This window comes from Artemia sp. Qi Xiang Cuo, chromosome 13, assembly GCF_049724085.1.
Source record: "Artemia sp. Qi Xiang Cuo chromosome 13, ASM4972408v1, whole genome shotgun sequence".
In the NCBI taxonomy this organism is placed as follows: Eukaryota; Metazoa; Arthropoda; class Branchiopoda; order Anostraca; family Artemiidae; genus Artemia; species Artemia sp. Qi Xiang Cuo.
Window position 1 is genome coordinate 49925817 of NC_142806.1, and position 10862 is coordinate 49936678.

Consider the following 10862-nt stretch of genomic DNA (forward strand, 5'->3'; position numbering starts at 1 on the left):
TTATTAATCTCAGATCATTTTCGAAAATGCAAAAATCACCTTTGTATCGTAAAACTTGTTTACTTCATAAGGAGACAAGCATGGACGATATTGCGACATGTTGTACCTGGGCCGCATCAAAGTCACGTTTGTCAACAAAAAAGCCAAATTTCATTAACGATCAAGGCCGTATCTAAGCGGGGGGCGTTTCCGCGTTTGAACCTCTGCTCCCATTAAATTTTGTCCTACTCGCAAAAGAGTAACAAAAATTTTATATACTCATTTTTTATTTTTTGTAACTGCTCCCCCCCCCCCCGGAAAATACTCTCACCCCCAAACAACAATCCTGAATATACTATTGTAAATCATGTGTTGTTTTTCTCGAAATTAGCGTCAACCTCATATTTCAGAAGTAGGATCCTAATATCTGATTTAGAAGTACTGATCCCAAACAATGTGGTAAAGAGGGATTGATCACACGTATTTCAGTGGCAAAATCCATCTTTGTATCGTGAAAAGTTGTTTACTTCCTAAGGAGACAAGCATAGACGATATTGCGACATTTTATGCCAGGGCTGCATCAAAGTCACGTTTGTTGACTAAAAAGCAAAGTTTTATTAATGATCGAGGCCGCATCCCCGTGGGGAGAGTTACCAGGTTTTTACCCCCCTCCCCTCCTTCGGCCAATTTGTTTTGGCTTACTCGCGAAAAAGTAACAACAATTTTTACAAAATCAATTTGAAAGTTTTTTGTAACTTCCCTCCTCCAAAAAATATTTCAGCCCCCCAAACAACAATCTTGAAATGCGCCTTAGTCAATTATATATAGTTTTGGTACTTGTCTAAAATATAAAACGCACTCGAGAACTTGTGTTGCGATTACCCGGGTTTTCACGCTGTCTATACCAGAGAATAACATTCGGCTTTTTGAGAAACCAAATAACAGCTTTTATTTCAGTTTAATATTTGGTTGGTATTTTGGTTAGGTTAGATAGTTTTAGGTTTAGCGCTCTGGGCGGACCCCCTTCCATAATTCTTTGTGGTATTTTTCATTATTTTGTTACTAAAGCATTGTATTTTCATCATATTTTTTTTTTCATTAGTAGTCACCAAATTTCAATTCTCGAGTGTGTTTTATATAATGGACAATTACCGTGGTTTTCTTAATTTTAGCTTCTAACTAATATTTCAGAAGAAAAAACCTAAAATGATTCCAACTTTGAGAAGTTTGACTCTGTCTCACAACTTTATTTTTTAAAACAATAAAAAACTTTAGCGTAAAGAGCGAGGCATTGAGGAGGGGGCAGCCCCTTTCATATACGGAATAATTTTTGTTCGTTTTAAGTTTTAATGTCGCTCCTTAATTTCAGTTTAAAAAACTTGTTTGTTTTTTTTTATTTGATACATACACAAGAATAACCGGTTCTAGGTTTGTTCTCGAGTTTTACACAGCGTAATTCTTGAGTGGGATCAAACTTTATTTAAATTAAACCCGTTTTTATCTTTTTCATATTTGTAAATGAAAATGCAATGTGGTCCAAGAAATAAAGAACGTTTTAGAAAGAAAGAACGTTTTTGATCACCCCGAAGATGGCTAGCCTACTCGAGTCAACAATATCGCGCAAGCATCCGCGACGGGGAAAAACTGGCAATTTGATTTTAAAACAAGCACGTTATATTTACAGCTAAACAAGTAAAAAATATTAGCAATTAGAAACTGCTGATCCCTCAGTTCTTTCTTTTTTTCAATTTTACTTCAAAATACACCTTATCCAAAAGTCGTCGGCTCTTTATATCGTTGTCAAATATCCGCTAAAATTTCGTACTTTGGTGAAATGTCAAGTCTAGATGTTAAACGAGAAGGAATTTCATTGGTTGGCATGGGTTCGCCCTATATTTTACTTTTGAACAATAAACAGTGCCGGATGAAGCCTATAGAACATGATCAGAGTTGCAAACAGTGCCACCATAGCGGCAAAATATGAATGGGCCCGAATCCAAACGTAAACGTTAAGTTGTGTTAAACATCGCTTAAAAGACTAAAGTTAAGTTACCCAAAGACTAGTAAAGATTTTTGTTTCTTTCCCCGCATGAAACATTTTCTTTTTTTGTTGTGCAAAAAAGGACTAGGGTACCGGTTGCCCTTAAAAAATTTTGATTCTTAAAGAGGAAAATCGAACTTTCAATTTCACATATGTGAGTCCTCTCTGAAGTCTTTATGACCACCTCCTTAATACGTAGTAGTCAGGTCGGAAAAAAGTCTTACTCTTAACTTAGGCCACGCCTGAGCGCTCAATTTCTGCCAATCAATTGGACCATCATTTGTGAACCATCAATTTCTGCCATTCAATCGGAATTACTCTAGGAACAAGGATATTCTCTTGATTTCTTGACATCGGATGACATAAAGAAATACAGGTTCTTAGAAGGAGGTTGGAAAATGTACTTGTAAGAGAGAAGTTGACGACACATGCAATTTTGGCTCAAGTGTGCCTATTGATGTGTGTTCGCATGTAACTGTACCGCTCCATATGATTGCTGCGTCGATGTTCTTTTACAAATACCTTTTATTTTCTATCAAACCCAAGAAGATGAAGATTCGCCCCCTCAGAAAAAATCAAAGGGTTTCCAACGCGCGGAGGTTCACGAAGAAATTATGATTAACGAGGATTTTGAAAAGGAGGAAAAAAAAGTGCGAAATGGTAAGCGTCTCTGGCCTGTCTGGATTGTTTATCTGACTCACCAATCCAAGTTATAATGCACTCATATTCTTATACGCTGATGCATGGTAACCCTAACTAGTTCAGTTAGGTCCTACAGGACTTGACGTCTGTATAGTTAAGTAATAAGGTATATCAAACGGCACCATCGACACTTTCGAGTTTGTTAAAATGGTTAATTTTTAATGTCTCGAGAACAATTGTGGGTATCAAGTTGAAACTTTTAGGGAGGGTTTAAGGGGGGATGAGATACAAGTGGACGTTTAGCTATGTCGTGAGGGGAGAGGGTATTGCTAATTCAAAAGACACTATAAGCCTCTAGCTTATCGTAATACTTTATCTTCAAAATCTTGGAACAGTTTGAGGGACGTCTCTAAACCTTCTAAAGGCCATAGTGTCATTTGCGCCATATTGAAAACTAAATTATTAGGTTTTTGATGAGGTTTTTTAGTTATAATTTTTTTTATGGTTATATGGTTTTATGGTTAAAAAACGTAAAAACGTAATTCAATTAAATTAAATTGAATTACCTTCCAGGCTATTCGAATAGATCCTGAAGCTCCTAAAGCTACCCCGAAAGAAGCAAAGAAACAATCTCGAGGGTGGTTCGATCGAGTAAGTAGGAATCCCATTTTCCTTTTTTTCATTCTTCTTGTTTTGTCTGCTTCTCCTTCAGTACTAGGTGCACTCTCTCATGTCATTAGATTGGTGGCTCTCACTTTCCCAGTTTTTTTTTACTTAAGAGAGAAGATATTTCATTTTAACTACACTTTTGAAAAAAGTTTGAATGTTTTGGGAAAATTCCTAAGAACAGCTGGGCATTAAAATTCACTCTTTGAAACATCTACCCCATGCCTCCACCACCAAAATGACTCACTGCCCTTCTCTCACGATAGCTGATGCACGCTTACATATCCCTGTATATAACTTTATAAAAGATGAAACAAATCATTTTAGTTAAAATGATACCGGAAATGGAATCTCGGCGAGACCTCGAAACTGCAATGTCAGACTTTTCCAGGAAATGTGAGACACACACAGGAGTGATTTGTTTTATGAGGGGAGGGGGCAAAACCTAGAGAAATAAATATACCAATCATCAAAAAAATATGTATAATTAGAAAAATCACGAAAGGTCTAGGTCTAGCGAGAGGGCTTGGTCTCGAGGTTCTCACTGCTCAACACAGATTGCAGAACCAATGAAAAAAAAAAAGAAAAACGCTTTACTTCATTTCTAATTTAGAAAGAAAAATGATCAACATTAGTTTCGTTCGTGGTAAAGCATCGCTTCTATTTAATTTTAAAGATGCAGGAAATTTATCGCAAATATTGCTTTTTTAGCAAAATCACTTATAAAATCACTTGAAAAATATCCAAGTCTAAGAAGAGTAACACTAATGTTAAAATATAGTTTCTCACCTTTCAAAGGGGAGTGTGTCAGCAATTTTATTTGCTTTTTCAAGCCCAACAACATTATCTGATTGTACATGTTCTTTCAATAACACCCAAATATCAGCTCTCACTTTTTCTTATGTTGCTCTGTAGCCATTTTCTTTTTTTCCTCCTCTTCTGCTTTTTCTTTTGCTATCCTTTCTGCTTCTTTCGCCTGCTCTATAAGCTGAAATTAGAACAGCTTAGAACTTTTCCATCAACCGCAAACTTCTGTAGAATAAATTTTCAGTCAGAATTTTTTCTGGGCAAATGGAAAATCTGAGAAATTGGGACTGTAAAAAAAGGGAAAGAAGTATTAAGTAAGGTCGATAAATGCAGATTTTCAGGCTCCGAAATAAAAAAAAAAATAATCAGGGTATTTGCACGCAGAGTATTTTCACAAGGATTTATTGATTAAGTAATTGAAATCAGTGATCCCCAAAGTGGACGCTACTGATCCTTGATGGGTGCTGGAGGGATTCAGGTGGAGAATAAAGGCCATATGTGCATTCTAGTGATGACAAATAGTGAATCACTGACGTTAAGGCCGAGTATGAGCTAATTGTTAGCAGCAAGCCAAGTTCATCCTCCTCAGTAATGTGATTTTGAATGTAAGAGCTTTTTTTCTGTTACCCTTCTATGCTAAGGTCAATAAATCGTTTCATAATTTCGAATATCAATTTACACCTTCCTTTAATATATTTCATTTACCGATAAAAACAACATGAATAATCCTAAAAACCTTGGCACCAAAAACATTTTTACTTTCCTGTCGGTCGAATTGAATGACTGTCATGTGCAATAGAATAAAAAAAAAAAACCTTGAATAATGGTTTATATGGATGTAAAAATTAGGAAAAAACTAGCAAAATTTTTTCTATTTAAAAAAAAGGAAAAAACAAAATCATTAAAAAAAAAATCTGCATTTGGCAAAAAAACGCTTTTAAAGACTGGGAAATAGTTTTCCAGTATTTCTATAATAATTATTAAATTAGATAGACTAGGAGAGAACGGGAAATGATGCCGATAATTTGACTAAGGCTCTAACTACTAACTTTGCCATGGGTGTTTCCTGTCTCTTTTAAAAATGTTATAAATATTTAAAAGACAACTGATAAGCTGGATAAGACTTTTTATTTCCATTAGAGCTATTACAAAAACCTGAAGTTCCAGCTTTTTTCACTTTCCTATATTCCTGGTTTTAAATAAGTGGGTGAATGATCTAATTTGTTGAGACCAAAGATATACCAAAATGTATTTAGATAGACAGAAACATGTAAATTTATGGGACTAAGCTGCGTTTGATTTAGCATTACAAAGCCGGTAGACAATCAACATCTCGTTGACTTAACGAACACCATCAATCCATCTTCCATTTCTAATTTGCCGCTCGAATTTATGATAATTCAAGGCATGCAATCGCATCTCAGAGGCAACCACATTTCGACAAAGGTGTGACCACTTCATACAGCAACAAAAAATTGATCTTTCAGCGGCATTAGTAAATGACAAAACTGAATTTTGGACAATGAAAGAAAAGAGCTGCAGACAAAGGGCACCAAACTTCTGCACTGAAAATATTGATACTTTCAATATGATCGATCCATCGATAACTTTTCAGAGTATCGATATTCCTGGTATAGTATGGGGCAGCATAATTTGTAGTACAGAGTGGGCGCTAAATTATCTGTATAGTAATATTATCTTAAAAAGTAGTTCAACTTATTAAAATGTCGGAAACAAATTTTTTGCTAATTTCGTAGATATTAAAGCTTATAGTGCCAAGGGCCATGTAAATATTTTCCCCATTCCTGTCTTTAGCTTCCTTCATGAGTTTCATTAGACAATTGAGGAAGGTATGGTCCAAGAAGAAGTTATTTGCCCTGTTTTCAATGCAGAATTTCTTAAAAATATTTGCTATAAAGGTTGAAGCTCATCAAATGTGATTTACTATGCTTATTGATTTCATTACCAAACAAATTTTCGTCTTTGAATGTCCAAGTCTTACGAATTTAAAATACACATCAAGACAGCAGCTATCTTTTCTAGAGCTAATTCCTACAAGAAAAAACTTCTGTCGAGCCCTTTAAAAGGCAAACTCACCTTGAAAACAATGTCTTTTGATTCTTAGTTGACACTTGGTATATCATCGTCAAAAACTGGATCTACAGAATCATAAGAACGTCGACTAGAATAACAAGAATATCGTCGACAAGAATATCAAAAGCCTTAGCAATAGACGTGAAATAATCATTTGAGACTTTAATTTAATAACTTAAGATAAAAAAACCTCACGACCAGATTACTATTTAAGAACAAATTAAGCCCAAAAAGAACAGAAATTAAACAATTAAATGTAAAACAAGCCTTATTATCACTTGTACTTTAAAATGGTATATAGCATGGAAAGTTACTGCTGTACCTTTGGGCTGGTAGGGTACGTTATTTTATCATTCATCTAGGCCTAGTTTCTTGGGTTTATCTCATGGTAGAGAAGTATTTATCGTATCTGTATCGGTGGGGAGAAGGGTATTTGCCCTTGGCTCCAAAATTTAAGGGATATGAATTATAAATAATTAATCTAAAAGTTTTAATCACTTCGTAATTTGGATATTTTTTTTAATAGAGTTGAGGATGCAGTTAATAAATGAAAATAATTAGTGAATTATTAATAAATTAAATTAAATAATAATATTTTAAGAAAGATAAATAATTAAAAAATGAATTATCAACTGATTAGTAAAACAAAAATTTATTGCAAGAAATATTACATAATGGTAACAATTAAACTAAGATAGTAATAATTGAAAATAAGTTTCTTTTTAAAAGAAAATTTTATGAAAATCTGGCCCAAAAATTGCAGGGTACAATGTAGGGGGACTAATCAAGATTTGTAATTGGCACTCTATAGAATAGAACTATCACTGACTAAGTCGATCGGCGCATCGTACATTACGAAATAATGACATCAATTTCTACCAAAAGCCACAATTGGTGTAAATTAAAATTTTTTGTTTATAAAAATTGTTTTGAAGCAGTTACTAGAATTTAATTATGACATTTCAACTTTGATTGTTTTGAAAATGAACCTTAAAAAATTAATTTAAAATTTTTTGCGAAAGTTTTTGATGAAACTAATAAAGCTGTTAAGCACCAAGGGTAGCTCTAAGGTCAAATTATAATCAAAATTTTAAAAATGGGTATGCTCAAGCCGCAATAGAGACACACCTTGGAATTAGAACTACAACTAAGACACATAAATATATGTGTTCTACGTTAATTATAACTTCCCATCTCTGAAGCGACTATGGCTGAATGCCCGTGGCGTAATTTCATCACCATCTGTTGGAGACGGTCATATTTGAAGGCAATTTTCCCAAATCATATGAAAATGATATTAAACGCTAAAAATTAAGCTATTTGGTACAATAAAGGTAGTATTTAGTACTATAAAGGTACTTAGTAGTACTCTAAAGATAAATATAAATTTTATAAATCGGATATGCTTTTGTTGATGCTTTAATTATACAGATTTACTTCATTTTTAAAAATATTTTGAAACAAACTAAATGTTAGCTGGGTAGACAAAGCGGTGTATTGATAGGGGAAAAACTGAGGTCTGACTGAGGTAGTTTCCCCCCTGTCCCATAGCAAATTACGCCCCTGTAGAATGCTACATATTTTTGAAGAATTATATCTTTATTCCACCATAATTTGAATTAAAGCTTAGGTTTAAAGCTTAGTAGAAAATCGGTCTTGCTTCAATAATCAAATATCTTTGATGAAACTGCAGCATGAAAAGGTATTTAATTGTCTAAAAATCAAAAAAATTGTTATTACAAATATATTTGTATATATTCTAACACGGTATTACAGCTATTTGAAAACTATAAAAAGAAATCAAAAAGCTTGAAACTTATTAGAAATTATTATTAGATATTGGATTTTCTGCATCATCAAATATTTTTGAATAGAAAACAGTACAAAAAGACATTAAATTGTGAAAAAAACAAAAAACTGGTTATCTCAAAAATATTTTTTTATTTTAACAAGTGATTACAACAATTCAAAAAACTAAGAAAAGTTCGAAGTCTATTCATACATATTGTTGTTAGAAATTGGATTAGCTTCAACAATCATCTATCTTTTAACGAAATTAGTATGAAAAGACATTAAATTGCATAAACAGGAAAAAATTGGTAATTGAAAAACTGCTTCCATATGTTTTAATAAAAGATTTCAAGACAAGTCATTTAAAGATATTTAATTGTGTAGAATAGAGCCTCTCGTTTATAATTTCAAAAATATTCTGTTTATATTTTAACAAGTAATAACAACAATTCAAAAACATTACAAAAGAAAATTAAAAATTTGAAGCCTAGTAGAAAGTTGTTTGTTAGAAAAACGCCTATTTCTTTTCTTATAAGCTCAATGTGTTTTTCAGAAATGAAAAAAAAAAACTTGAAAATTGTTCAATTTTAGTTCATAATGGATAAAGTCGTCATATAAAAATCAAAACTATTTACGGTGCCATAGAGATAAATTTATTTTTTAACTAAAAAAAAATAAAGGTCGAAAATTTTATAAATAGCTTTTTTTTTGTAAGATAAAATAAACTATCTACGTCATTAATTCTACTTATGTTATTAAGTTACTTAATTTCACCAGCAAGGCCCAAAAAAACGATAACCTTTAATTATTATACTCAATAATTCGCTGTTTAGCAAGGGATTGCCACAATTCAGAAACATTAGAAACTAAAACACAAGGCTTCTAGATCAATACATATATATACATAATAATAGTAATTACATAATAATCAAATATATTTGAACAGACACAGTATGAATACATTATATTGTGTAAGAAACAAAAAACGTGTAATTAAGCTAAACAGAAGAAAATTATCAAGTTATTAATGCTCTGGGGCTCCCATTAATAAAAAAAGAAACTCGAGTTATGTCAAAGATTTTTAAGCATATAATTTGGCAATTTTCACCACAACATGAAATAAAATGTTAATGCTCATCTACTCTATACTTCTTTCGTATCACAAATCGTTTAAACACCGTATACCATATTGGATAAACCTAGCAGGTCTATAAATTTTTATTGTATTTTTTTATATTTAAGATGCCACCAGCCCACCTGCCACCTTACCGTAGTCTATTTGCTGTTATTTTCGTGATTTGAGTTATAGAAGACGTCAGTTAAACACAATCACTGTACATGAGAGTATAGGCTACTTTAAACTGCTAAAATTCACTGGATATAATAGCAGTGACTACCTAGAATTACCGAAATTTACTTCAAAGGCCTTAAAATTTGTTTCACAAAAACAAGAATCAGCTCCATCCATACTTTTTGTAGACCTCTTTTTAGTAAATACATTGAAATTTTGGAAATTTGTATGCGTGTAAACCTATGGGCTGTAAAGACAATTAATAAATTTAAGAGTTGTTCGGGCTGAATTTTTGGTCTGAGGTTTTTTTTAATATGTTTTCTCATCGAAGATTTGTTCGCCTACCATCTCACTTGATCTATTTGTTGCTTTCAAGTGTCCAAGCAAAGCGTTTTATTTGGGTGAATCCTGATTGTTTTAGGCCTATTTAAAAAACATCTGTTACATCAATAAGGGCCAAATTTTTCTCCCAAGCGGCTTGGAACAACTTACCTAAGCAAGTTTTTGAAACAAGGGGGCCAGAGTGTATAAAAAAATGATTCAGAGACAAGGTCCATCTAGAAATCTTAGTTTGTACTGGTTGAAACCTGTTATTGAAATTCCTTGTTACGAAGATTATTTTGAAACTTTGAATTGCTTTATCAATACAGTTATTACATCTTCATGCACCTGTATTTTAGCATTGTTATTTATGGGAAGCTTTTGGACAAATTCGAATAGCAACGAAACTAGTAATTCTATCCAAGACAAAAAAAAACTGAATCAACAATTTGAACTAAATCAAACAATTAAAGTATACCGATATAAAATGTGTCTTATTCCATTCAGCATTCCATTTTGTTTGTATACTTCAATATTAAGGCTTTCAACTTGCTGACTCATAGACGTCAGTTCGTGGAAATTAGAAGAGTTAAACAGTGTATGTGTAAATACGTATGTTTAAAATACATTTTTACAGTCCTCCACAAATGATGAACTATTTCAAGTCTCAGGTTCTTTTATTTACATTTTACTCGCATGCGTTTGAATACATCTTAGTTTTAGTAAGGGCTAAAACTGCCACTCTTAGCAGCTTTAGTTGTTGAATTTTGCGAAACAAAACACATCTGGTCGCTTCTGACAGGTAAAAGTACGGATGATCCCCGTAAAATCTTTACAGTAAAACGAAGTTCGACGCAATCGTTAGTTTACCACTTAGTAAATCACTTGGGCAATACACTTCAGTTGAGCTGGATAGTTAAACTGTGGAAACTTAAAAGGCACTATGAAAGTCACCTAAATAATACACGCCCCTTCCCTTTAATGCATACTTTCAACTATAAGGTAGAAATTCTAACATTGACAAGCATATTCAACCTTGTTTAAACCATTCAAGGAATCTCAATTTTAAGCTTCACCTTTACTAAACTTGGATTTAAGCTCCTCCTCCTAGAATGAATCAGATCCACCGATTGACCATCTCCCTATCCGATGTGCTTCTTAAACAATTCACAAGTTTTCCGACTTTTCTAAAAAGTGCTATACTCTCTTCCTTCTAAGAAGCAGTAGACA

The 10862-nt window shown here is 32.9% G+C and overlaps 1 long non-coding RNA gene across 1 annotated transcript; it reads left to right on the forward strand.

Annotated features, from left to right (window-relative positions):
• Window positions 1–2326: 2326 nt before the first annotated feature.
• LOC148945372 (uncharacterized) lies at window positions 2327–9355 on the forward strand. The gene is made up of 3 exons (XR_016142731.1): window positions 2327–2680; window positions 3236–3313; window positions 9263–9355. It is a non-coding gene; the product is annotated as an uncharacterized LOC148945372 (long non-coding RNA).
• Window positions 9356–10862: the final 1507 nt, after the last annotated feature.